The sequence below is a fragment of the Saccopteryx bilineata genome, chromosome 11, assembly GCF_036850765.1.
Source record: "Saccopteryx bilineata isolate mSacBil1 chromosome 11, mSacBil1_pri_phased_curated, whole genome shotgun sequence".
Classification (NCBI taxonomy): domain Eukaryota; kingdom Metazoa; phylum Chordata; class Mammalia; order Chiroptera; family Emballonuridae; genus Saccopteryx; species Saccopteryx bilineata.
This window is the reverse complement of record NC_089500.1, coordinates 11887305-11913821: the sequence shown is the minus strand read 5'-3', so window position 1 is coordinate 11913821 and position 26517 is coordinate 11887305.

The following is a 26517-nucleotide window of genomic DNA, read 5'->3' as shown; positions in this document are numbered from 1 at the left end:
GTGGTTCAACCTCGTGTAGTTAATTAAAGGTAAAAAGTGTGTTATAAAAATAACCACTGGGTAACATTACACTAAAATAATGGTAGGTTGGTATATATGAAATAAATTCACTGAGCCATCATGAATATAAACTTGATTGATCCAAAATTGAAGGAAATAAGAAATGAGGAGTGTCTAGGACTTGGGTTGTTCATTTTGGATAAACATTTTTGAATTCATATTTTGTCTTGGGTGGTTATCACAGGGGACAACTGGTTATAAAGAACAAAACTGGCTCAAGCTGGCTTTTAGCAAAGGAAGATGATATTCTAAGACAACAGTATAATATTAGGGAACATGCACAACAACTCAGGTGAACTGCCAGAGGCCCCGGACCTGTTAGGAAACAGGCCATTCAAATCCTTTGCCTCATGGTCTTCTCTTGCTCTGTAGTCATTTCACCTATTGCGACCCAGTGCCTCCTCCCCTGACTTACTCCTTCACACGGGGTGGCTCTAACCCCAGCTTTCCATGACTCCCTTTGCTCAGTTATCCAACAGTGTCACTGGCTAATGTGGCTGGATGGCAATGCCATGTTTTGGGTGGCAATTCCCTGTTTTGGGAGGAACACTTTGACTGGCTCAGCCGAACTCAATATGGGCTCTCTCTGGCTGACTGATCTTCCTGAACCATAAAGGAACAGTTCTCGGAAAGTGGTAAAAGAATGGATTTAAGCAAAGGTTGAGTATGACAGGCAAACTAAAAATTAATCTCTTCAATCAGTCTATAAACCACAATAAATATGTCAAAAAAATACAGCCTTTATTCTAGACTCTGTTCAAAGCTTTACATACATTGGTCACTTAATTTCTCAGCCATGCTTTGGAGGAACAAGAGCTGGTGCCTTTGTTCCAGGTGAGAGAGATGAAACACTGAAATATTAAGCCAAGTTCCCAAGACCACACAGCCAGCCAATGGCAGACCTGAAACTCTAGCAACAGCACTAGCTTCAGAGTCTGCGCTTGGACTAGCCATGCTACTCTGACTCTCCATGAGATTGCTCTTACTAGTTGTGAACAAGTTTAACATTAGAGCTCTGGGCACTGTAATGAGAAGCAACATTCCTAGGATTCCAAGAACAGCACCATGTCTTCCTGAGTCCAGATGCCCCTGGATAACAACCACCAACTCCAAGCATCTCATTGGAATCAAGACAAAGCCACCTGTTTTGTGTGCTATCAAGAGAAGGAAGTTCTAGCCTGTGTCACTCATTCTTCAACAATTTATCTTCATTTTTCCCCCACAAATCACCTCTGAGGCAAGCCACAATTTTTCCTGCAAAGCTACAGTAGATTTCAACTCTAATAATATGAAGAAAAGGAGTATTAGCTATCAATCTTATCAACATCTCACTAGTGAATTTGCTTATTAGTAACATGAAAATGTTTACAGAGAGGTATCATGCAGATCAACATAATTTGTCTAGTCAATGTTCACATAATGAAGAAGTTAACTGTCCTCCTATGAAGCAGATAGTCTGATCACTTCTTTTCTTTTACAATTTATTCATCACAGAACGCTACTTCAGATAGTCCTTTTCAATAAGAAAAGCTCTCCAGGATATAGCAAACATCAAATCAATTGTACTGTCGACTTAAAAATTTTAGTGTTTCAGGTAATTAATGTGATAGAATCATATTATAAGTCCACTGTGTGAAACAGAGGGAATGTTTATACTTGCTAATGATGTCTCCATAAGCAGTGTGTGACAAAATATTTTTAAAAGACACTGTTAAAAATGTATCTTTGCCATCCTTGAGAGGCATATTACAAAACTCCTTCTAACAGATGTGCCTGTGACTGTAAAGAAAAATAAACTTCTGGATATTCGTGGGCATGTTTGCCCAGCATCCTAACCCAATGTCCAATTACAGTAAGCTAGAAGATCAGGCGCCCGGAACGTAGAATAATTGACTGACCGTGAGTAAGGGCTGTGCCAATGTTTTTGAAGCCTTCTTGAGGCACCCCAACAAAACACATATAACAATGGTTGGTCACAATGCTAACACTGACAATTAAGTTTCATGAACTCACTGAGATTTGCAACCTTCTGGTTTCAATTTTACAGCTCAGTTCTGCCAACTGGAGTAGGGGAAAAAAATAACACATATAATTAAAATCAATGAAGTTATATCAACCCCAAACACTGGAAAACAAAAAAGAAAACCCAATCAATCAAGAAAAAGGAATCTCAATCATATGTGTTCCCACATCTGTAGCCAAAGTTGAAGATCTACCGGTTAGAACTTGGAAGCCTTAAAGAAAAAACTCTTAGCTATGAGACAAAACTTTAAATCTATTACGTAGATCAGGAGAATACAAAAAGAAAATCTATAAGAATACAAACAATTAGCTAGCAAGGGGAGAATCATATTTTCTGGGTTGTACAAACAAGGTAAGTAGTGTGTGGCTGTTTATGATGATAAGAAGAGAATTTGCAAGGATAAAACTAAAATAAAGAAAAGTGAGTCACCAGGGCAGGAATGGACATACTGGCCAGGAGGAAGGAGAGATAGTAAGTAGCTCACTGGCTGGCACATAGTAGGCCTTCAATAATTTTTAGTTGATTAATGGATTGTTGAGCACATACAATAGTCAACTTTGCAACAACATTTAATCTCTGATAAAGTGTCACAAAGTGATGGGTGACAGACAACTGGAATGCTATTAGGAGTGGGGAGAGTCAGAGTATCCTATTATTTCTTGAAATATGTCAGACAATAAACGAAGCCTGGATGAAGGAAATAAATATATAACTATGCATAAATAATATTTCTTGATGGACTAGGACTTATTTTATTATTATTGTGTTTTAAGGTAAAGAAGGAGCATACATCTTAGCCAGTCTACTGATTGAACATACAATTTTTTATGTTTTATTTTATTTCCCTTGAAATCCCATTGAAATTAAAAAATATTTTTTAAAACTTTTATCAGGCAAGTGCCAGAGGCTGATAAAACAGTAAAAATTTATGGGGAATATGGCACTAACTGGGACAGGAAAACTATCAACACCTGAGGAATTTTCAAACTGACATCAAAGTGAGTTTGATAGTGAAGACCTAGGAATACTCCACCCAAAAGAGAACTATGCTACATTTATTTATGAACATTAAAGAGACCAGCACTACTGAGGAAAAGGTGACACCAGAATGAGAAGAAAAACTAAGAAAACAGAACCAAAATATGAAACAGATGAAAGTATAAAACAGATGAAAATCTTTACTTTAAGTAATTAATAACTTCAGCAAGAGTCAAGAAATTATACTCATGTGTACATAAAATAAACATTTATATATTATGATATAAAACTATTAGCATTTGGGAAAATTAAAAGTATTTAATGGAATTATTTGAAAAATCTCACTTCCTAGTTAGAAAAAACAAAATATTTAATTTGATGACATAAAAGATTCTGCCAAGGTATCCTTTCTAAAACATATCCTCAAAAATGAGATGTAGAAATATCTAAGACTTTCAAAGGAAAAAAACAGTGAGAAACAGAACATTCAAGGACATAATAATATATATCCCTGGGCATAAGAAAAGTATGTCTTCAGACATTCAGCACCCACTTATCAAATAAGATAAGTAACAAAGCATAAAATAAATTCAGACATAGACACAACCACACTCGGTCATTAACATGTACCCCACATACAGGTGACATTTCAGAACTTAAAGGAAGAGTAATCTTTAAAACTTCAAGATGGTATATTTAGTTGTATATATGTATTCATAGTATAACTGATCTAAACTTATAAATATCTGCACTATTTATGAATCAAAAAATTACCACAGAATTAACAATGGTTACAGTATCTATGGCCAAAAGAATCTATAAACATAGGTAGTCTGATTGTAGCAGTGATTGATTGTTCCTAGATAAACATCCATCCAGAATGTCAAGAGGTGATCATATTCAGAAATCAGGTCACTGCAGATGTAATTCTTTAAGGTGAGGTCATACTGGAGGAAAGAGGGTCTGAAATCCAATGGCTGACTCCTTATAAGAAGAGAAGAAGACAGACAGAGACAAGAGAGGCGGGAGCCGTGTGAAGATAGAGGCAGGGACTGGCAGGATGCATCTACAGCCCACAGCAGCCGAGGATTGCTGGCCACCACCACACCAGCGCAAAGTGAAACGGAACTAACTGATCCTCCCTCAGGGCCTCCAGAAAGGATCAACCCTGCTGCCACCTTGGTTTTGAACTCCAGCCTCTAGAACTGTGATAGAATAAATTTATTTGTTTTAAGCCACTACATTTGTGGTAATTTCTTACAAGATCCCTAAGAAACCTTCTTTTCATATGTGTATAAAAATTCAGACTCTGCTCAGTAACAGGCCAAAGCTGAGGATCCTGCCTCAGAGCAATCACAGGCCTCAAAGGAATTAGCCAAAGCATCTTCTGATCTTGTACAAGGATCATTAAGTCTCATGTTTTCACATGGAATGAATACCTATTGCTAAAAGAAATCATCAACATTTTTCTACTAGCTGATTACTTATTATGAATTGTTGCCATGTCATCCTTCTCATAACATCTACCTGTGTAACATTCTTAAAGCAGTAACCCAATATAGCAGAACTGTGTACTCCTCCCCCCCCCCCCCCCGCCTATTCTCGGCATGGACATAAACAGTTAAAAAACTCTTTTACCAAATCCTGGCTTAACATTTTCTGTTCATGGTCTTATCTTCAATGAAAAGGAATACTAGGCTGATGAGCAATATCTAGGCTCTTGTAGACTCTTACTGGAAGCCAAATCAATTCAAATGGCAAACTGTGGTCCTTTCTAAATTACTAAAATAAATGAGTAAGTATATATATACAAACAGCTGGTATATTTTTAGAATAACGTCATTCTTTTAGATGTTCTAGAAACAAAGAGGTCTCTCCATCTCCTCAGGTGCCCGATCAACACATACAACAGTTAGGAAACAGTAGGCGGTGCCTCGATGTGACCCAAACAATTACAGTTCTTCAGTAAGGGCTCTCATTACGGATACTATGCACATATTTTTAAGATATCATCGACATACTTTAGAAAGACTATAAAAATGCTTTAGCAGACCATCACATGAAGCAGGCTGTGTTGACTTCTTTCCAATGATAATAATCAATAACAATAAAAATGTTAACAGTTCCATTGGAAATGAAAGTACTTCATTAGGGGTCTAATCCTGATACAAGGAAGGGAAGTTAAGCATATGCATAAAAGCCTAGTTTGTTCTCTTTCACTCTGCTTCTGTCTGTCTGTCTCTCTCTCTCTTTCTGTTTCTTTCTCTCTCTGTCCTTGTTAGCTTCAGAAAACTGATGCTTCCGATGAAACGTATCTGTGAGCAGCACCAAATTGTGGGAGCTCAGCTTCAGTCTCTCCAATTCATGGTGAGAGAAGGCCAGCAAGACACCGTATGTGTCTTTTGTGTATGTGTTTGAAAATTTCGACACCACCAAGATGTTTAGAAGGAATTATCTGATGCTGATCAAAGGTCATCAGTGATGCAAATTTCCACTTTATTATTACAAAAGTTCTAATAGGGGAAACAAGTTCCCTTCAAAATCTAATGTTTTCTTTTAGGATTTATTACCCACAAAGCAAGCTAGGGTTAAAGAAGCAATGACTTACTGCTCAGACAATAAATGATTAGCTTAAGGAGAAATTTGCAGTGCAGAATCTAACTAGGAATCCAAGTAAAAATCTACCAGAAAAGACCCAATCTAGTAAAAAGAAACGTACTAGGGACATGAAGAAAACCGTGGACAACTCCTTTAGGAAAATACTCAGGGAGTCTCATTAGAAAACAGTCAACAAAGTAAGGTTGAAAAGCTATGCAAAGAGTGACTGCTTCAACCCACTTGGCAAACTGAAGACCTTTGGAAAATGCAGTTCTTTAATTCAGAAACAACCACGATAAAGAACTTGATCCAAAAAGACATATTGATCAATCTATTCCAGAATGTATGCTTCAGGAAGGTGCCCTGAACGTCACTTGGTATGAATCACAATGAGATACTTAAAATGCAGCCGTTCTTTGGGATTTGTTTCATAAAAATAACGTTGAAGATGAGTAAAAAATACTGTTTCAATCTGAAAAAGTAAACCCTTGTCAGCCAAAGCATGGCAACAGTATGGTTTGTTTGTTTTTTTATTTCATCTTGAGTAAGTAATTTTCCACCCCAAATATGACAGATGGGCTTTACTCAAATAAATGATTGGACTTTGGTAAGATAATAGTTGAAATGCAATTTCTCCTGGTGCATGCACGGTTCCACAGCCCCACATATCAAAGGATTTCACCTTCCCAGGACATGGGCATGAATTGACTAACTGTCATTATGTTTCCAAGAAATAACAATCCTGCTAAAGACTTTATATGGATGCATAAAGCCATTAAAGTGAAAGTTTATGGTCGTCCTAGCCGGAGACATTTCTAGGTCAGGCTCAAATTTCCATTGTCAGGCCTTACCGTGTTCTGGATGAAGCTGGAAAATAAAAAATAAAAAATAAGAAACACACTGAGAAAAAGGGAGAATGGGAGATTTTTAGTCCAGTCCCTCGTCAGCTGTTGAAAAAAGCTGCTGAAAAGATAACTAACGGTTTTGCTGCCAGGTATGAATGACAGGGGTGGAATCGGCAGTAGTAAAAAACAAAAAAGTGGCCTGACCAGGCTTTGGAGCAGTGGATAGAGCGTCAGGATGCCGAGGACCCAGGTTTGAGACCCCGAGGTTGCCAGCTTGAGCACAGGCTCATCTGGTTTGAGCAAAAGATTACCAGCTTGGACCCAAGGTTGCTGGCTCAAGCAAAGGGGTTACTCCATCTGCTGAAGGCCCGCAGTCAAGGCACATATGAGAAAGCAATCAATGAACACCTAAGGTGTCGCAATGTGCAATGAAAAACTAATGATTGATGCTTCTCATCTCTCTATTCCTGTCTGTCTATCCCTGTCTATCCCTCTCTCTGACTCTCTCTCTGTCTCTGTAAAAAATAAAAATAAAAATTTAAAAAACAAAAAAGTTTGGGCAAATAAAAGGTAATATAGATTGTCTCCTGTTGTGTCTGTTTTCAAATCACTGTGCTTAAATGAACTTCTTTTTGAGCAGACTGTCTTTAGTCTCTCTTTTCCTGGCCTCCAGGAACCTTTCACTGGTCTTCTTTGTGACTCAAAGTGTCCGCAACTTTGACCTTTCTCTCAAAAGCTTTGCGTAAATAAATATGATATAGATTTGGGGGGGGCAGATACACAGTTTTGAAAAAGAATTAGGTCTGTGTGAGCAATTAAGGGATTTTTGGACTGTTTGAGCAACAAACTGTCATTCTACATTATACCTTCACTTGGTGCATTTATTAAAAAAAATAAAACAACTAAGAAAAGGGGGGATTAAAAGGCACACTGTAAATCTGGTTCATGTCCTCTCTCGGAGATGTGTGATAATACCCGAGAAGAGTGGCTTTTTCACATCGTCTGTGACATCAGTTGCAGCTTGTTAGAGTCGCTTTTGAGAGAGTGAAGGGACTCTTTCCCACATTCGTGTGGTGAGAAGCAATGAGTCTTCGAAGAGAAAAGCAGCACATAGGAAGGAGGAAACGCTTGGCCATTGTGATGATTCTTCTAAGTCAAACAGCATAAAAATGCAAATGGTTATCTATTCTGAGCAATGGTGGTTGAATAATTACAATGGCCTTTGAGGCTCCTATTTTGGAAACTTTTTTTATGTATTCATACCCTGACTCATATTGTAATTATTTCTGTGTCTGACATTCTTCAAACACACAGCAGCCAGACAATCCTTATTCAGTAATAACTGCCAATAATTTATCATTTGCTATCTAATTTTAAGATATAACAATATAGCAGATAGAGTCGAAGCCTTTGGCATATCTTTTCCCCCTTCCCTGTCTTTCCTTTTTTTATTTTTTTTATTTTATTTATTTTTTTGTATTTTTCTGAAGCTGGAAATGGGGAGAGACAGTCAGACAGACTCTCGCATGTGCCCAACCGGGATCCACCTGGCACGCCCACCAGGGGGGACACTCTGCCCACCAGGGGGCGATGCTCTGCCCATCCGGGGCGTCGCTCTGCCGTGACCAGAGCATCTCTAGCGCCTGGGGCAGAGGCCAAGGAGCCATCCCCAGCGCCTGGGCCATCTTTGCTCCAATGGAGCCTCGGCTGCGGGAGGGGAAGAGAGAGACAGGGAGGAAAGAGTGGGGAGGGGGTGGAGAAGCAAATGGGCGCTTCTCCCATGTGCGCTGGCCGGGAATCGAACCCGGGTCCCCCGCACGCCAGGCCGACACTCTACCGCTGAGCCAACCGGCCAGGGCCCCTGTCTTTCCTTTTATTCTTAGTATTAACCACTAATGTGAAAGTGATGTATCTTTTTTACCATTATCTAACAATTTTTGAAACTTATAAAATAATATTGTTTTGTGTGTTTTAGTGATATACATAAATGGTAGCCAATTAGAATTTACTTATGATTTCAAGAATAATTCACATTGAAATGGAAGCTTGTCACGATTCTGGTCTCAATGCTATATTATTCTAGAACCCAGGGTCCATAGGGTATACAAGAGCCCAATGGCATTTTGGGTTAACTCTTCAGTCTCCTTCCTTCCATCTCCCCTCTAACTCACCGTGCCCTAGCCAGGCCTGCCTACTGACTTTTTTATGTTCTCTTTCCTTGCCTGGAATGCTTTTAAAATAGATTCATAGCTCTTTCAGTACCTGTCACACATTGAGTCATCTGAATGACTGGCTGATTGATTGCTTCCCCACAAGAATATAAGGCCCATGGAGATGAAATCGCTGCTCTATATCTAAAGTGTAGAACAACACCTGGCCCAATAATATGGAATGAATAAATGCTACATAATTCCAGTTCATTTATTTCCACTGAATAATATTCCATTAAATAACAAATACATATTTACAACATATGCAAATAAGTACAATGTATTGATTGGTTAGTCTACTACTGAATGCTATGTTGTTTCTAAAATTTTGTTATTACAAACAAGACTACAGTAAACATATGTGTGTTATGTACATGTGAAAGGTTATACAAGTTATAGGATTAGAAACAAAATTATTATATCTTCTGAAAGAAACATCCACAGCCCTGTAAAACTAAGGTAGAAATCTATTTTAATTTTCATAACCACAGCCAATCATTTTAGCATCGTTTATGAAATAATTGGTCCCTGCCTACGATCTACTTCCATGGGTATGTGAGCATGTTTCTAAACTTTCTGTTTTCCATCAATCATCAATTTTTTTGTGTGCAAAATTTATACTATTTTAAGAGCTTTGGCTTAGTATCTGGAAGGGCAGTTCCCCCTGCTTACACAGACCTAATTCTTTTTCAAAACTGTCTTCTGCTATTTTTATTCCTTTACTTAGAATTTTTATTACCATTGCAGGGAATTTATGAAGTAATTTTGGAAGACTTGACAAAACAAAGACACTGAGTAGTTTGCATTAACCACTAGGCATGTCTCTTCTGTTTAGGTCACTTATGTGCTTTAATAATCTTTAATTTTTTTTTCCATACAGGCTATATTAGTTTCCTGTGGCTGCCATAAATATCACCACAAGTTCTGTGGCTTAAAACAACAGAAATGTATTTTCTTACACCTCTCGCAGCTGAAGTCCAAAATCAATCTGTCCGCAGGGCTGCGCTAGCCCTCTAAGGGGAATCTATCCAGCACTTTCAGTCTCCTAGCTTCGGGAGGGGGTCGGAATTCCTAGATTTGTGTTCTTGTGACCACATCTCTGCAATCCCTGCCTCTGTCCTCACATCGCCTCCTCTGTGCGTCTCTTATATAGACACTTATCACAGGACATAGGGCCCCCTTGTTAATTCAGAATGGTCTTTTCATTCCAAGTTCCTTAATGATTGCATCTCAAAGACCCTTTTTTTCAAATAAGGTGACATTCATGTGTTCCAAAGATTTGACGTGGATATTATTTTGAGGGGAGGGGCGGCATGTATGTCTGTACATACGTATATGCATCTGTGTTGGTGCCCGGGTGTATAAATACACCTACTGTATACTTAGATATGCTCGTGTAAGCCTCACAACAATAATCTGAGGTATCATTATGATACGTATGTGACAGATGTGACAACTGAGACATCACAATCCATTTCAGGTTCATCTTGACTTAATTTTTACTCAGTAGAGCCAATTGGCTCCTATATATAGCTTCATTTCTCCCCCTCCGTTTTCTGATACCATAATCATCACACCTACATATGCTCGAAATCAATAGCACAGTTATAATTATTGTTTTCAACAACCTCTTGGTTTTTAAAGGAATGAAAAGAAGGGGAAACAGACACACACTCTTTTGTATATGCCCGCGCATGTGGAGTTGCTGTTTCTAATGCTCTGCGCTTCCTCCTGGAGGATCCCGCTCCAGCCCGCTGCCATTTCTTCTCATCTTCAAGGACTTCCCTTAGTGTGTCTCCTGAGGCAGGACTGCTATCAATAAATGTGAATGCTCTCGGGTTTTGTCAGTTTGGGAATGTCTTTATTGTCAAAGAATAGTTTTGCAGGATTTAAAACTTTTGCCCTGGCCGTTTGGCTCAGTGGTAGAGCATCCGCCTGGCGTGCACGGGGTACCAGGTTCGATTCCCGGCCAGGGCACACAGGAGAAGCGCCCATCTGCTTCTCCACCCCTCCCCCTGTCCTTCCTCTCTGTCTCTCTCTTCCCCTCTCGCAGCGAGGCTCCATTGGAGCGGAGATGGCCCGGGCGCTGGGGATGGCTCCTTGGCCTCTGCCCCAGGCACTAGAGTGGCTCTGGTCGCGACAGAGTGACGCCCCGAGGGGCAGAGCATCGCCCCCTGGTGGGCAGAGCCGGGTGGATCCCGGTCGGGCGCATGCGGGAGTCTGTCTCTCCCCATTTCCAGCTTCGGAAAAATACAAAAAATAAAATAAAATAAAAAAATAAAACTTTCGATTAACTGGTTTTGCTTTCAGCAGTTTGAAAAAAAAAAAAAAGGCATCCCCCTGTCTTCTATTGTCAGTGTTTCAGATGAGAATTAGCTAAACTCCTGTGTCTGTTGTTGTACCCTGTAGGTGGTGAGTCAGGTTCCTTTGTTGTTTTCAACATCTGCTTGTCCTTGGTGTTCAGAGATTTGATTATTACACATCTAAGTCTGGATCTCTGTGTTTATCGTACTTGCGGTTTGCTGAGCTCCTTAAATTGACAGATGAATATTTTTCATCACTTTTGTGCCATATTTCTTAAAATGTCGCCCCTTTCTCTTCTCCCTGTATTTGAGACCACCTTTCCACGTCAGTGGATACACGTGATGCTGCTTCCCAGGTCCCCAAAGTTCTGTTTATTATTTTATTTCCTGTCCACTCTTCTAATTGCATGATTTTTATTGTTTATCTTCACGTTCACTAATTCACTTTCCTGCCATCTCAATTCAACTGTTGAACAGCTCTAGTGAATTTTTTATTATGATTTTTGTTCTTTTTCATTCTAGTGTTTCCTTTTGGTTCTTTTTTACAATATGTTTTCAATTTCTCTATTGAGATTTAATATTTGTGAAGTCATTGTCATCTTCCCCCCCCCTTGATTCTTTGAACATAGTTTTCTTTAGTTCTTTAAACACATTTAAGTATGTTCAAACATATTTGAAACATACTTTGAAGTCTTTGTCTAAGTATGACATCTGAGCCCACTCAAAAGTAAGTTCTAGGGGCCACCTTTTCTCCTGAGTATGGATTACACTTTCCTGTGTCTTCGCATGTTGTATAAATTCTGCATTAATATTGGCCAGTTTATCAATTGGCCTTTCATCAATTCCAGATTCCGATATATTTTTCAGGGTTTTTGTTTATATATTTTGTTTTTTTATAACATGCCTAGATTTAAACTTTGAAACCTGCCTTCCAGGTATTATTTTTTAAATCTTTTTATGTTCTCACTTCGTTATGGTATTCTCATTTTTAATTTAGACCCGTTTTCTACTGGTTGGTCCTGCGCCTGCACAGCTTAGCGGTCCACCAGCGACTGAGGCGGAAGCAGTGCTCGCAGGTGTTGAGTCAGCAAAGTCTCCGCCCAGCGCTGGTCCTTCTGAGCCAGGGTTGCATAGTATTTTCAGAACTGAGCTAGTTTTCAAGTCTCCTTGGCTTTTATTTTCTGCCAGGCTCTCTGGGGTCTCGGTGCTCATGTCGGTTCCTGGGCATGCAGGGGATGTGAAGAGCTAATAACCCAGCTTATTGCGGACCCCCTCCTGCCCAGGAGCGCTCCTAAATTCCTCCTCATTCTCTAAACTCACCCCAACTAAGAGCTAATTCAGGCTAACAGAGCTGCAGGTTTCCTCGCTTACTTCTTGCCTGTTAAATGCAGCTGACAATGTTACAAGGTTTGGACTTCCATCCAGAATGAAATCTACCCTCTCTAGAAGCAAAGCTACTGGGTTTTATATGCAGACACATGTTGGCAAAACCATTATTCTCACCAACTGAGCTATGGATCAGGGGATGGAAAGCCCCAGACAAGCAGTCCATAGATTCTCCATGTTCTTACCCAAAGATCTGTCTTTTTAAAAATAAACACATCAATTTTTTTGTTCACCTTTAGTCAATCTCCAGAGCTCTGAAATGATTGCTGTGACAAAATTGACCAATTTTATACTTATTTTTTGGGGAGAAAACAATTTCTGACATTTTCATACACCGTAGCTCGTAATCACAGACAACAGTATAATTTTAAATTATTTTCGATGCTCGAGTCTACAAATTTACATATAGATAGATATAGAAATATTTTTATATGTTATACATTTATAAATAGATCTACATATATAATTATATACACACATGCAGAAAATGAGAGAGTTTTGTGTCACTATTTAATATATAAGTGAACTGAGCTCAAGAAAAGTATGCTTTACAGTATATCTAAGTTGAGGAGGTAAGGAAGCCAAATAGGAAGTAAGGTCTTCTAAATCCAAATGCTGTGCTTTTTACAACATATTATGCTCATTTAAATCAAAATTCCAAATACAGACACACCTTAAATCAAAGCCTCTGCATGATTCAATGGAGTAGACGGAGATAACCAACCAGTAGACAAAAATTTTACGTCTTACATCGCCAACCTAATTTTTATGACTCGGGGACAAATGTAGAGCCCTATGAAAGGGCTAGAATCTCTCCTGTTCATGGTCATTTACTTACATGCCCATAGCCACCTCACTGCTTCTGTCCTTTCTGTCTCCTTCCCTCACACCTCCAAAATGTCAGGGCCATAAGCAAATTCAAAAGTAGGTCTTCATGAGTAAAAGTACAGTATTAATTCGGAAGAGGGAAAAATAAAGTTAAAGTCACTTTAACCAGTGGCTTTACTAGTAATTATTAGAGATAAATGTAAACTTTCCAAAAGATTCTAGAGTTCAGCAAAAATATTGGATGGGTGGGTGAATGGATAAATAGATGGATGGATGGATGGATGGATGGATGGATGGATGGATAGATGATAGATAGATAGATAGATAGTACAGTATTAATTCGGAAGAGGGAAAAATAAAGTTAAAGTCACTTTAACCAGTGGCTTTACTAGTAATTATTAGAGATAAATGTAAACTTTCCAAAAGATTCTAGAGTTCAGCAAAAATATTGGATGGGTGGGTGAATGGATAAATAGATGGATGGATGGATGGATGGATGGATGGATGGATGGATGGATAGATGATAGATAGATAGATAGATAGATAGATAGATAGATAGATGAAAGAACAAGCCATACTATGGGTCGGTCACTGGGCTACATTCTATAAGAGCTGTCTAGAGTGAAACTAAATCTCTGCTTCAATAGTGTTTTTTCTCTGGGAAGTATTAGAAATATAGGAGTCAATTGTTGATTTTTCTTATGCTAGCTAGCTAAATATTATTTTAGGCTGTAAATATAGTTTTTTGGCTAATCTTTCAGCCATTTTCATTTTTAGAGAGGCATAAAGAAATAATGTTTAGAAATAATTCCAAGTTTTGTAAAGGAATACAACACTAGAGATCACAAAATTTAGTCATTCTATCCTGTATGCTTCTTGTTTATGGCCATGGGGAATATGAATATAAACTAATATTACATTTTTACTCTCGATGCTATATATGGACACTTGCAGAGTTACATGTTACTTGAGCATAAAAGCATCTTACATGAAGGGGAGAGATGTAAAATTTATATAAATAAACACATCTGATTTTTCAGGACATGAATATAGTCAATAAAATGCTGAACCAAACGTTTACATTCATTTTTGTACCTTTTGCAAAACACTCTCTTATTATAGTGAGTTGTTACTCTTTCAGAATTTTGATTAAGACCCTATTGCCATAACAACTAAGAAATTAGAAAATATGTGTCTTTAGACTTGCCAGTAATGTTGTATAAGAAACTCATTATTCACCATTGGTGTATAGGGTGCAAAGCAGTGAGAATGAGAATCACACAAGCTTAAGGACGGGGAGAGAAGAAAGGGATGACTTGACCAGAGTTCAGTGCCTGACCTCAGCCTTGGGTCTGAGCAGCAGAGGCCACCCACTCCATCCCTGGTGTTTTGCTTGTACACATCCAACCCAGCACTGATTTACACTGACTCTGAACACCTGTTCCGGATGATGAAAAGTAGATTGTAGCTTTGCAGACATCTTCTGTCTAATTTTGCATCAGATATACATGCTGCAAGGTGAGTTCTGATGTCAGTTTAGTTGAGTCCCTGATTAATATGCTTGCCCCTTAATAAACGTCTTTTAGTATATATTTTTTTATCTCTCATTAGAAGACCCGTTTTGGTTGTTGTAAATGAGACAAAAGTACAAATTACAAAAGCTTGTGGGCTCCCAAGGCATATGAGCCCAATATATAATGTACTGTGCAAATATAGAAATAGATGGAGGTCAGCAGGGATGGTGGACACACACTGCACTCTAGAGATGTTAGCAGCTTGTCTTACCACCGATGGACCACTCTTCGGCATTACATTTTCTTCAAGCACCGCCTACAGTAAATCTCTTTTCCCCTTTTAACTGAAACTTTGTACTAAAACCATAAGTACTCTTCTGCTTTACATCAGTGATCTCTAATAAGCTACTAGTATGTGAATTCTCTGTGTGTTGTCTCACATGGAGTGTGACGCACATGTCCTTTTATTAGCTTCCACAACAGTAAGAATTTGCCATTAATTTTCAGATTGTTTATGTCATAGAACAGTTGATACAAAATTTTCTTGAATAACACGTCTGCAAGTTCTTTGTGCCTAATCTTTTAGTTGGTAAATCTAATTTTCAGCATGAATTATTAGAAATACTTTTAAGTTTTTAAAATTCATCAATGACATTTTCATGATTTATCAGAATATCAGAATCACTCGGGTATATTCACATGAGTGCATGTTTATATGTATATATTTAATATAATGTAATACATATATAATTTATTAGATCACATATATTAACTAGATACAGGAATTTGGGCTTTTTCAGCTTGACTGAAAGCAACAACAGCAAATTGTATGCCTTTGGGAATAGGGTTTTTATTTTTATTTTTTTATCTAGCAAGTGCCTAGCACAGTTCCTGCACAGAGCAGACCCTCAGTAAATATCAGAATGAATAATGATGACTAAACACATAAACATATATATATATATATTCACTGCAGAAAGAGAAGTAATGAATATTTCACCACAAGTTTAGACATTTGAAAACACGTATTTTATTATTCTAATTTAGAAAAGAACAGTCTGTGTGCTTTTAAAAAATCTAAATCAAAGCAGCAGAAAGCATTTTTGATGAAATTACTGAAAACAACCCACTATCATGTACTTAATCCTACTTTTAAATTATTATTAGCTAAGTACCATGTTATTTCATCTTTATTCATGGATGGATGAAAATGTATAGAATCAGTGAGCTAGAAATAGAAATAGATTCTTCTTGGTGTCTATCCTGATGGAAAGGATTTTTTTAAAGCAGATTTTAAAAACCCACCTTGTCAACATTCTATGACTACAGGCTGAGTTGAAAAACTTCCCAAGAGCATGAGGGCATGAGGGTACCTCCTATGGTGCCAGTCTCGAGTAAGAGAGTATAACAGGAGAGGTTATTTCCTTTTTCCTTTCTTTTTTCTTTTCTTTTTTTTTTTTTTTTTTTTTGGTATTTTTCTGAAGTGAGAAGCAGGGAAGCAAAGAGACAGACTCCCACATGCACCCGACTGGGATCCACCTGGCAAGGGGCGATGATCTGCCCAACTGGGGTGTTGCTCCCTCGCAACTGGAGCCATTCTAGTGCCTGAGGCAGAAGCCATGGAGCCATCCTCAGTGCCTGGGCCAACTTTGCTCCAATGGAGACTTGGCTGCGGGAGGGGAACAGAGAGATAAAGAGGAAGGAGAGGGGGAGGGGTGGAGAAGCAGATGGGCGCTTCTACTGTGTGCCCTGGCCAGGAATCAGACCCCGGGAATTCCATACGCTGGGCCAATGCTCTACTGCTGAGCCAACTGGCCAGGGCTTATTTTCCTTTATTCATTCATTCATTCACCCACCCATTGAGTCATTCATTTATTTATTCTTTCTCTAGACATGAATTGTTCAATAATTAATTTATTTAACAAATATTTATTGGGCACCTACCATCCCAGGCATTCTTTAATCCAGAAGTAGATAAGGTAGAGCCCTTTCCTTCAAATAGCTTCTAGTTAGAAGAACTATATTAAATGCAACACTAGTGATAATGCAATCAAATTTCTAACCCAATAAGCAAAGCAAACCAGCTTTGGGAGAAAAGCTTGGGATTGGGTGGGGGGTAAGGGAGAAGAGGCAGTGACCGGGGAAGCCTTCCCTGAAATTATTCAACTCTATTAAGGGGAACAATATCTTTCAAGGAGGCTAGTTATGCAGAGGTTAAAATTAACACTATTTTCCTTAAATAGATTACTTATCTTTTCTAAACTCCACTTTCCACATCAGGAAGCTGCGAAAATTGGACGTGGTTCTGAATTTGCTTCTATTACAACAGCCCATCTTTCTAGAACAGCAGGCAAGGAGAACAACACCCACCATCAACCCACACCTGACAGTCTTCAAGTTGTCATTGCAGTCTTACAGACATGGGTGGCCGGCTGGAGCAGTCGCCCTCCCAGAGCTGGGGTACCCAAGGTATTTGCACAATTTTAAAGAGGTAACCCACTGTTTGCACACACACACTTGTAAAAGAATTATAACAAGCACAGTCAAATTCAAACAAGAGAGGTGGAAAATCATCAAAATGCACATAGAGGAAAACCTTGCAGGCAGGGAAAAGGGTGGCCTGGCAGCAAGGTGTCTCTCAGGGGGCAGTCGGTCCAAGGCGCTGTGCCAACACTACAAGAGCGCATTGTGGGAGCTGCTGGGGAGGAGGGGTGTGGTGACAGCTCCAAATCCATGCCAGGCTTACCCCAGAGTACGCTCACTCATCCAGGGGGCTGCGGCACATCCTGTCATCAGTGCTTTCTCAGAGCCCAAGCCTCTTTCCCCGAGAGCCACTGTAGGCACCAACACTGAAATTAGGGGACGAAGAAATTAACCTGGTCTGTGTTCCCTGCATGGGAATCTATACTTTCTCTTGTATGCACAACATTTATTCAATATTAGTGTGTGGAATCAAATATATAGATGTGTGTGTCTAGATTATCTATCAATCATCTATCTGTTATTATTTTTAGAAAACCTTGTAGAAAAATAAAATACAAAGCAATCTTCCCAGATTAGTTTCTGACTTCCTTTCCTCCTCTTCTAAGTGGTTCAGTCTGTACTGTACCGAAGTCATTTTATTTGGCTCCAAATCAAGTGCCCAAATTACCACACTTAATAACTTTAAAACTAATTTTATTATCAAGCTAATACTGAGTGCACAGTGAATCGGGGTGATGTCACATATCTCATTTTAATAAAGCACCTGGAGGCAGACCAAGGTGCAGGAAATTGGAAAACTGCATGTTTTAGTTCATCAATATTTGCACTTTCTGGAATGCTAAGAATAGACACCAGAACATTGTTTCTTCTTCCTCTTCTTCCACCTCCTCCTCCTTCTCCTTCTTCCTTTGTCTTCCTTCTTCCCCCTCCTCCTCCTCCTCCTCCTTCTTCCTCTTTCTTCTTCTTCTTCTTCTTCTTCTTCTTCTTCTTCTTCTTCTTCTTCTTCTTCTTCTTCTTCTTCTCCCTCTTCCTCCTTCTCCTCCTCCTCCTCCTCTTCTTTCTTCTTTTCTTTTGCAAATTAGAATGATCATGTTTTAACTAGGGCTGGACAAAGAGCAGAGTGCAGTTGGCTGAGCAGTCATGGCAACAGCCCTGTGAGAAACAAGAAGCTAGGTAACTAGATATGATACTTTTGAATATTTCTGAAAAACTAACAAATAGAATGACATTGATCAATTGCTCCTGATGTCCCTGCAGTTGCCATGGTTAATTTCACATCACTTGGCTGGTCACAGGGTGACCAGATTAAACATTATTTCTGGGTACTTCTGAATGAGATTGGCATTTGAATCAGTGGACTCCACAGAGGAGGGCACTGCCTTTCTTAATGCAGGTGGGCATCACCCCACCCACTGAGGGCATGAAAGACTGCACCTGTTTGCTCTCTGCCCATCGCCCGTCCCACCACCCCAAACACCCGTGTGTCACTGCAGGAGCTGAGACACCTCACCTCCTGCCGTCCAACCAGGATTCCTACGATGGCTCCCCCGGCTCTCAGGCCTTCAGACTTAAACTGCATGACGCCCTGGCTTCCCTTGCTCTCTGGTTTGCAGATGGCAGGTTGTGAAAGTGTTAAGCCTTCATAAAAGCATGAGAAAATTCCTCGTAGTAAGTCTCCTTTACATACACAGCGGTGGGCAAAAGTAGGTGTACAATTGTAATAGGAATGAATAATACAACAATTAATGAATAACAATTATATGTGTTTCGCACACTCACAACCGTAAGCCTGCTTTTGCCCACCCGCACAAGCTGTCAGTTACGTTACGCTGGAGAACCCTGAGTTCTCCAGACAGGGAGAGAATCAAGCCAGTTCTCGCTCTTAGCTGGACCCGAGCCAAAAGTAACCATTTGCCTTAGAAAGACACATCACTAAAAATCCTCTATATTGGAGTGACGTCACGGAAATGGCGCCGTGAGAAGCGCGTCCGACAGCTCTCCCCTAAATCACAACAAATTTATCAACTAGAAACAGAAAAATTTATCCTCGGAGCATTCCGGAGTTCCACACAAACTGAAAGCAAAAGGACTGTTATCACTTGAATCTGAGAGACGAGGGTGTGGAGGAAGCTACCGCAGCGACGCTCATTCAAGCCGCCAGGGAGTGCGCCTGCGGTGAGTCAGCCCATATACTTGGGAACCGCAAGCCGCCGCGAGCGGCCGACCGCGAGCCCCCGCGAGCTGTCGCGAACCCCCGCGAACCGCCACCGCGAGCGGCCGCCACGAGCCGCCGCGCATGCGCGCGTGCGCCCGGTCCGGTTGAGCACCGCTGACGTTCCCAGCGGCCCGCACACTGCGAGTGGGGGTCGCCGGCCACCGGTGCCCAGAGCGCGCCATTCGCGCGTGTGCCTTGGGCATTCCACCCGCCCAGGGCGCCCTACTGGCCCGCACACCCAGGGGGCTCCATTATCCTGCTCCTGGTGCGGTCCAGCCGCCAGCGGCGGGGCGAGCGGGAGAGGCTTGGGAGATTCTCTCCGTGGGCGGGGCACCTCACCCAGCCATTCAACCTAACAATCAAGCATTGGGGGAGGGGCGTGCGCAGGCAGCCTAAAATACCTTGGAAACACAGCTGCGACCCAATCACTGAAATTAGCTTAACCCATAAAATCTGCGCACCCTCGGTTCTAATTGATAAGATCTCTCTCAGTTCAGCGACCAAAGACAAGAGGCATAATATTTTTTAGTGCCTCTCGCTAAAGGGGTGGGGGCAACTTCTGATTGATAGAGCCTCCATATTCAGGGATAAATGCTAACAAGAAGGACTTGGCAGATAATAAGGTCTATACTACACTAGTCGTAAGCAGAGACTAGTGCCTCTTCTTCCCTGCAAAAACAGGCTACAAAGTGTGGAAAGCCTGGGTTGAGAGGTCCAACTAAATGATAGGCGCTGAACAGTCACCTTGACAACAATTGACTCCCACCCCCGCCTGATTACACTGGAGGCCCTGACTCTCAGAGCCTTTCCCAAAGCCTTGCACTGAGTGGGGATAGAGTGGGGATTTCCCAGCTCTTTGAGCCTCTTACTCCCCAGGAAGAAGCAGTTGCAGCCTTATAGCTGGATCACCAGGCTGCTAATTCAGAAAGGGGGGACTAGGAGAGAGAATCCAGGAAAGCAAACTCTCTCATTGTTGGACCCTGCAAACGCCAACAAGCCTTTACTTCCAGCAAGACTAAAGCCAATTATATGACATTGCTATAGAATCCCATCTACTGCAAATCCCTACCTAAGAGTGACACAGGGGCAGAGCCTGGGGTACAGAGTCACCGACTAGGAAGAGGGAGAGAAAAGAAAAAGGAAGAAGTTAACCTCTCAAAATCAAGAAAAACCCACAGACTTTACAACTTGATCCACTAATTTTTTGTTGTTGTTGTTGTTGTTGTTTGTTTCTTCTATCTTTTTGCCTTTATTTCCTCCACCTCGGTCCTTCTATTCTCTGCCCATCTTATGCTTCCCCTTTCTTGAACTACACTACCCATGAGTGTTGCATTTTATTTTTCTTCTTCATCCTCACCCTCCTTTAAGGTTATACTCCAAAACACTTAACTCTCACCCTCTCTTTTTTTTTTTTTTGTCTTCCTTTATTTTGTTTTTTTCTCCTCCTATTTTATTTCTTCCTTCGTTTTTCTCTTTTTCTTATTTTTTCCTTTCTATTCGTTTTTTTCTTTTCTCATTTTACTTTCCTCCCATATAATCCTCAATCACGAACAAATTAGTTAATTTGGGACTCAAGGCTTTTTTTTTGGCTTTATTTCTCTTTTTTACTTTTGTTCTTATTTTTTTTTCTCTTGTTTGTTTATTTTTGTGGCATTTTGGGTCCTCCCAACCCAAGGTCTCCATTGTATTTAGTCTTCGCTCCACTTAATACAACAGATTTTTACTTATTATTTTTATTTTTTCTTCTTTATTATTCTTTTTTGGTCCTTTTTTCTGATTCCCTCTTATCCCTCTCATTATATCTCTTAGTTGACCATCACTTACAAGCAAATCATCTTATGCTTGTCTAAGATTTTCTTCCTTTTTTTTTTTTTTTTTTTTTTTTGCATTTAGTAGGTCCCTACTCCCTTTTTTTGCCCCTTGAACTCTTCACCCCAAATCAGGCCCTCCATTATAGGTACGATATTTCCCTGAGGAGGGGAGAGGAGGGAAAGAGAAGAGAGAAAAAAAGGGGGAAATAATAAATTATTACTGTTTTTTTTTGTGGGGTGTTTTACCCTTTTTTTTTTCTTTTTACTCTTTATTAATTCTAATTAGTGCTATCAATAAGACCACCCTCAGATGCCGATAAGAAAGAGGAAATAGAATATTATGGATACAAAAGAAAGAGAGGTAACACAAATAGATGTGGAAAAATCTATGGAGAAAAGACTTAACATATTGGAAGCCTTGGAGCTAAATGACAGAGAATTTAAAATAGAAATCTTAAAAATACTGAGAGATATACAAGAAAACACAGAAAGGCAATATAGGGAGATCAGAAAACAACTCAATGAACACAAAGAATATATTACCAAGGAAATTGAAACTATAAAAACAAATCAAACAGAAATGAAAAACTCAATTCACGAGCTGAAAAACGAGGTAACAAGCTTAGCTAACAGAACAGCCCAGATTGAAGATAGGATTAGTGAAATAGAAGACAAACAACTTGAGGCACAACAGAGAGAAGAAGAAAGAGACTCAAAAATAATAAAAAACGAGAAAGCCCTACAGGAATTGTCTGACTCCATCAGAAAGAATAACATAAGAATAATAGGTATATCAGAGGGAGAAGAGAAAGAAAATGGAATGGAGAATATACTCAAACAAATAATAGACGAGAACTTCCCAAGCCTGTGGAAGGAACTAAAGCCTCAAATTCAAGAAGCAAACAGAACACCAAGTTTTCTTAACCCCAACAAACCCACTCCAAGGCACATCATAATAAAGATGACACAAACCAATGACAAAGAAAAAATTCTCAAGGCAGCCAGGGAAAAGAAGAGTACAACATATAAAGGAAGGTCTATTAGATTATCATCAGATTTCTCAGCAGAAACTCTACAAGCTAGAAGAGAGTGGACCCCAATATTTAAAGCCCTGAAAGAGAGGAACTTTCAGCCAAGAATACTATACCCATCAAAGCTATCCTTCAAGTATGAAGGAGATATAAAAACATTCACAAATACAGAAAAGATGAGAGAATTTATCAACAGAAAGCCCCCACTCCAGGAAATACTAAGGGGGGTTTTCCAACCAGATTCAAAGAACAAAAGAAAACAACACCACAAGTAACAGCTCCACCAAGAACACAATAAAACCAAACTTAAACTGTGACAACAAAGGAAAAAAAGGGGGGAGAGGATGGAGATTAACAGTAGCAAAGGATGATGAAGTGCAGAAATACTTATAAGATAGGGTACTACAATGAATATGGTAGGTACCCTTTTCATTACTTAATGGTAACCACCCTTAAAAAAACCACCACAAAAACACTTGACTTAAAAAAGGTAGCAACAGAGGAAAGAAGTATGGAACACAAACAAACAAAAACAAATGATAGAAAAACAAAAGAGAAGAATCAAACTAGATACAAAACTAACAGAAAGCAATTTATAAAATGGCAGTAGGGAACCCACAAGTGTCAATAATTACACTAAATGTAAATGGATTAAACTTACCAATAAAAAGACACAGAGTAGCAGAATGGATTAAAAAAGAAAATCCAACTATATGCTGCCTACAAGAAACACATCTAAGCAACAAGGATAAAAACAAATTCAAAGTGAAAGGCTGGAAAACAATACTCCAAGCAAACAACACCCAAAAAAAAGCAGGTGTAGCAATACTCATATCTAATAATGCTGACTACAAGACAGAAAAAGTACTCAGAGACAAAAATGGTCATTTCATAATGATTAAGGGGAAGTTGAATCAAGAAGACATAACAATCCTTAATATATATGCACCAAACCAAGGAGCACCAAAATATATAAGACAGCTACTTATTGACCTTAAAACAAAAACTAACAAAAATACAATCATACTTGGAGACCTCAATACACCGCTGACGGCTCTAGATCGGTCATCCAAACAGAGAATCAATAAAGATATAGTGGCCTTAAACGAAATACTAGAACACCTGGATATGATAGACATCTACAGGACACTTCATCCCAAAGCGACAGAGTATACATTTTTCTCTAGTGTACATGGAACATTCTCAAGAATTGACCATATGTTGGGCCACAAAGACAATATCAGCAAATTTAGAAAAATTGAAATTGTACCAAGCATATTTTCTGATCATAAAGCCTTGAAACTAGAATTCAACTGCAAAAAAGAGGGGGAAAAACCCACAAAAATGTGGAAACTAAACAACATACTTCTAAAAAATGAATGGGTCAAAGAAGAAATAAGTGCAGAGATCGAAAGATATATACAGACAAATGAAAATGAAAATACGACATATCAGAATCTCTGGGATGCAGCAAAAGCAGTAATAAGAGGAAAGTTCATATCACTTCAGGCCTATATGAACAAACAAGAGAGAGCCGAAGTAAACCACTTAACTTCACACCTTAAGGAACTAGAAAAAGAAGAACAAAGACAACCCAAAACCAGCCGAAGAAAGGAGATAATAAAAATCAGAGCAGAAATAAATGAAATAGAGAACAGAAAAACTATAGAAAAAATCAATAAAACAAGGAGCTGGTTCTTTGAAAAGATCAACAAAATTGACAAACCCTTGGCAAGACTCACCAAGGAAAAAAGACACAGGACTCAAATAAATAAAATCCAAAATGAAAGAGGAGAGATCACCACAGACATCATAGAAATACAAAGAATTATTGTAGAATACTATGAAAAATTATATGCCACCAAATACAACAATCTAGAAGAAATGGATAAATTCCTAGAACAATACAACCTTCCTAGACTGAGTCATGAAGAAGCAGAAAGCCTAAACAGACCAATCAGCAGGGAGGAAATAGAAAAAACTATTAAAAATCTCCCCAAAAATAAAAGTCCAGGCCCAGACGGTTATACTAGTGAATTCTATCAAACATTCAAAGAAGACTTGGTTCCTATTCTACTCAAAGTCTTCCAAAAAATTGAAGAAGAAGCAATACTTCCAAACACATTTTATGAGGCCAACATAACCCTCATACCAAAACCTGGCAAGGATGGCACAAAGAAAGAAAACTACAGACCAATATCTCTAATGAATACAGATGCTAAAATACTAAACAAAATACTGGCAAACCGAATACAACAACATATTAAAAAAATAATACATCATGATCAAGTGGGATTCATCCCAGAATCTCAAGGATGGTTCAACATATGCAAAACGGTTAACGTAATACACCATATCAACAAAACAAAGAACAAAAACCACATGATCTTATCAATAGATGCAGAAAAGGCTTTTGATAAAATACAACACAATTTTATGTTTAAGACTCTCAACAAAATGGGTATAGAAGGAAAATATCTCAACATGATAAAGGCCATATATGATAAACCATCAGCCAACATCCTATTAAATGGCATAAAACTGAGGACTTTCTACCTTAAATCAGGAACAAGACAGGGTTGTCCACTCTCTCCACTCTTATTCAACGTGGTGCTAGAAGTTCTGGCCAGAGCAATCAGACAAGACAAAGAAATAAAAGGCATCCATATCGGAAAAGAAGAAGTAAAGCTATCACTTTTTGCTGATGATATGATCCTATACATCGAAAACCCGAAGGACTCCACAAAAAGATTATTAGAAACAATAAACCAATACAGTAAGGTCGCAGGATACAAAATTAACATACAAAAGTCCATAGCCTTTCTATATGCCAACAATGAAATATTAGAAAACGAACTCAAAAAAATAATCCCCTTCACGATTGCAACAAAAAAAATAAAATACCTAGGAATAAACATAACAAAGAACGTAAAGGACCTATATAATGAAAATTACAAAGCATTGTTAAGGGAAATCGAAAAAGATAGAATGAGATGGAAAAATATTCCTTGTTCTTGGATAGGAAGAATAAATATAATCAAAATGGCCATATTACCCAAAGCAATATACAAACTTAATGCAATTCCCATCAAAATCCCTATGACATTTTTTAAAGAAATGGAACAAAAAATCATCAGATTTATATGGAACTATAAAAAACCCCGAATAGCCAAAGCAATCCTAAAGAAAAAGAACGAAGCTGGGGGCATTACAATACCTGACTTTAAACTATATTATAGGGCCACGATAATCAAAACAGCATGGTATTGGCAAAAAAATAGACACTCAGACCAATGGAACAGAATAGAAAGCCCAGAAATAAAACCACATATATATGGTCAAATAATCTTTGATAAAAGGGCCAACAACACACAATGGAGAAAAGAAAGCCTCTTCAACAAATGGTGTTGGGAAAACTGGAAAGCCACATGCAAAAGAATGAAACTCGACTACAGCCTGTCCCCGTGTACTAAAATTAATTCAAAATGGATCAAAGACCTAAATATAAGACCTGAAACAATAAAGTACATAGAAGAAGACATAGGTACTAAAATCATGGACCTGGGTTTTAAAGAACATTTTATGAACTTGACTCCAATGGCAAGAGAAGTGAAGGCAAAGATAAATGAATGGGACTACATCAGAATTAAAAGTTTTTGCTCAGCAAGAGAAACTGATATCAAAATAAACAGACAGCCAACTATATGGGAACTGATATTTTCAAACGACAGCTCAGATAAGGGCCTAATATCCAAAATTTACAAAGAACTCATAAAACTCAACAACAAACAAACAATCCAATAAAAAAATGGGAAGAGGACATGAACAGACACTTCTCCCAGGAAGAGATACAAATGGCCAACAGATATATGAAAAGATGCTCAGCTTCATTAGTTATTAGAGAAATGCAAATCAAAACTACAATGAGATACCACCTCACTCCTGTTAGATTAGCTATTATCAACAAGACGGGTAATAGCAAATGTTGGAGAGGCTGTGGAGAAAAAGGAACCCTCATTCACTGTTGGTGGGACTGTAAAGTAGTACAACCATTATGGAGGAAAGTATGGTGGTTCCTCAAAAAACTGCAAATAGAACTACCTTATGACCCAGCAATCCCTCTACTGGGTATATACCCCAAAACCTCAGAAACATTGATACGTGAAGACACATGTAGCCCCATGTTCATTGCAGCACTGTTCACAGTGGCCAAGACATGGAAACAACCAAA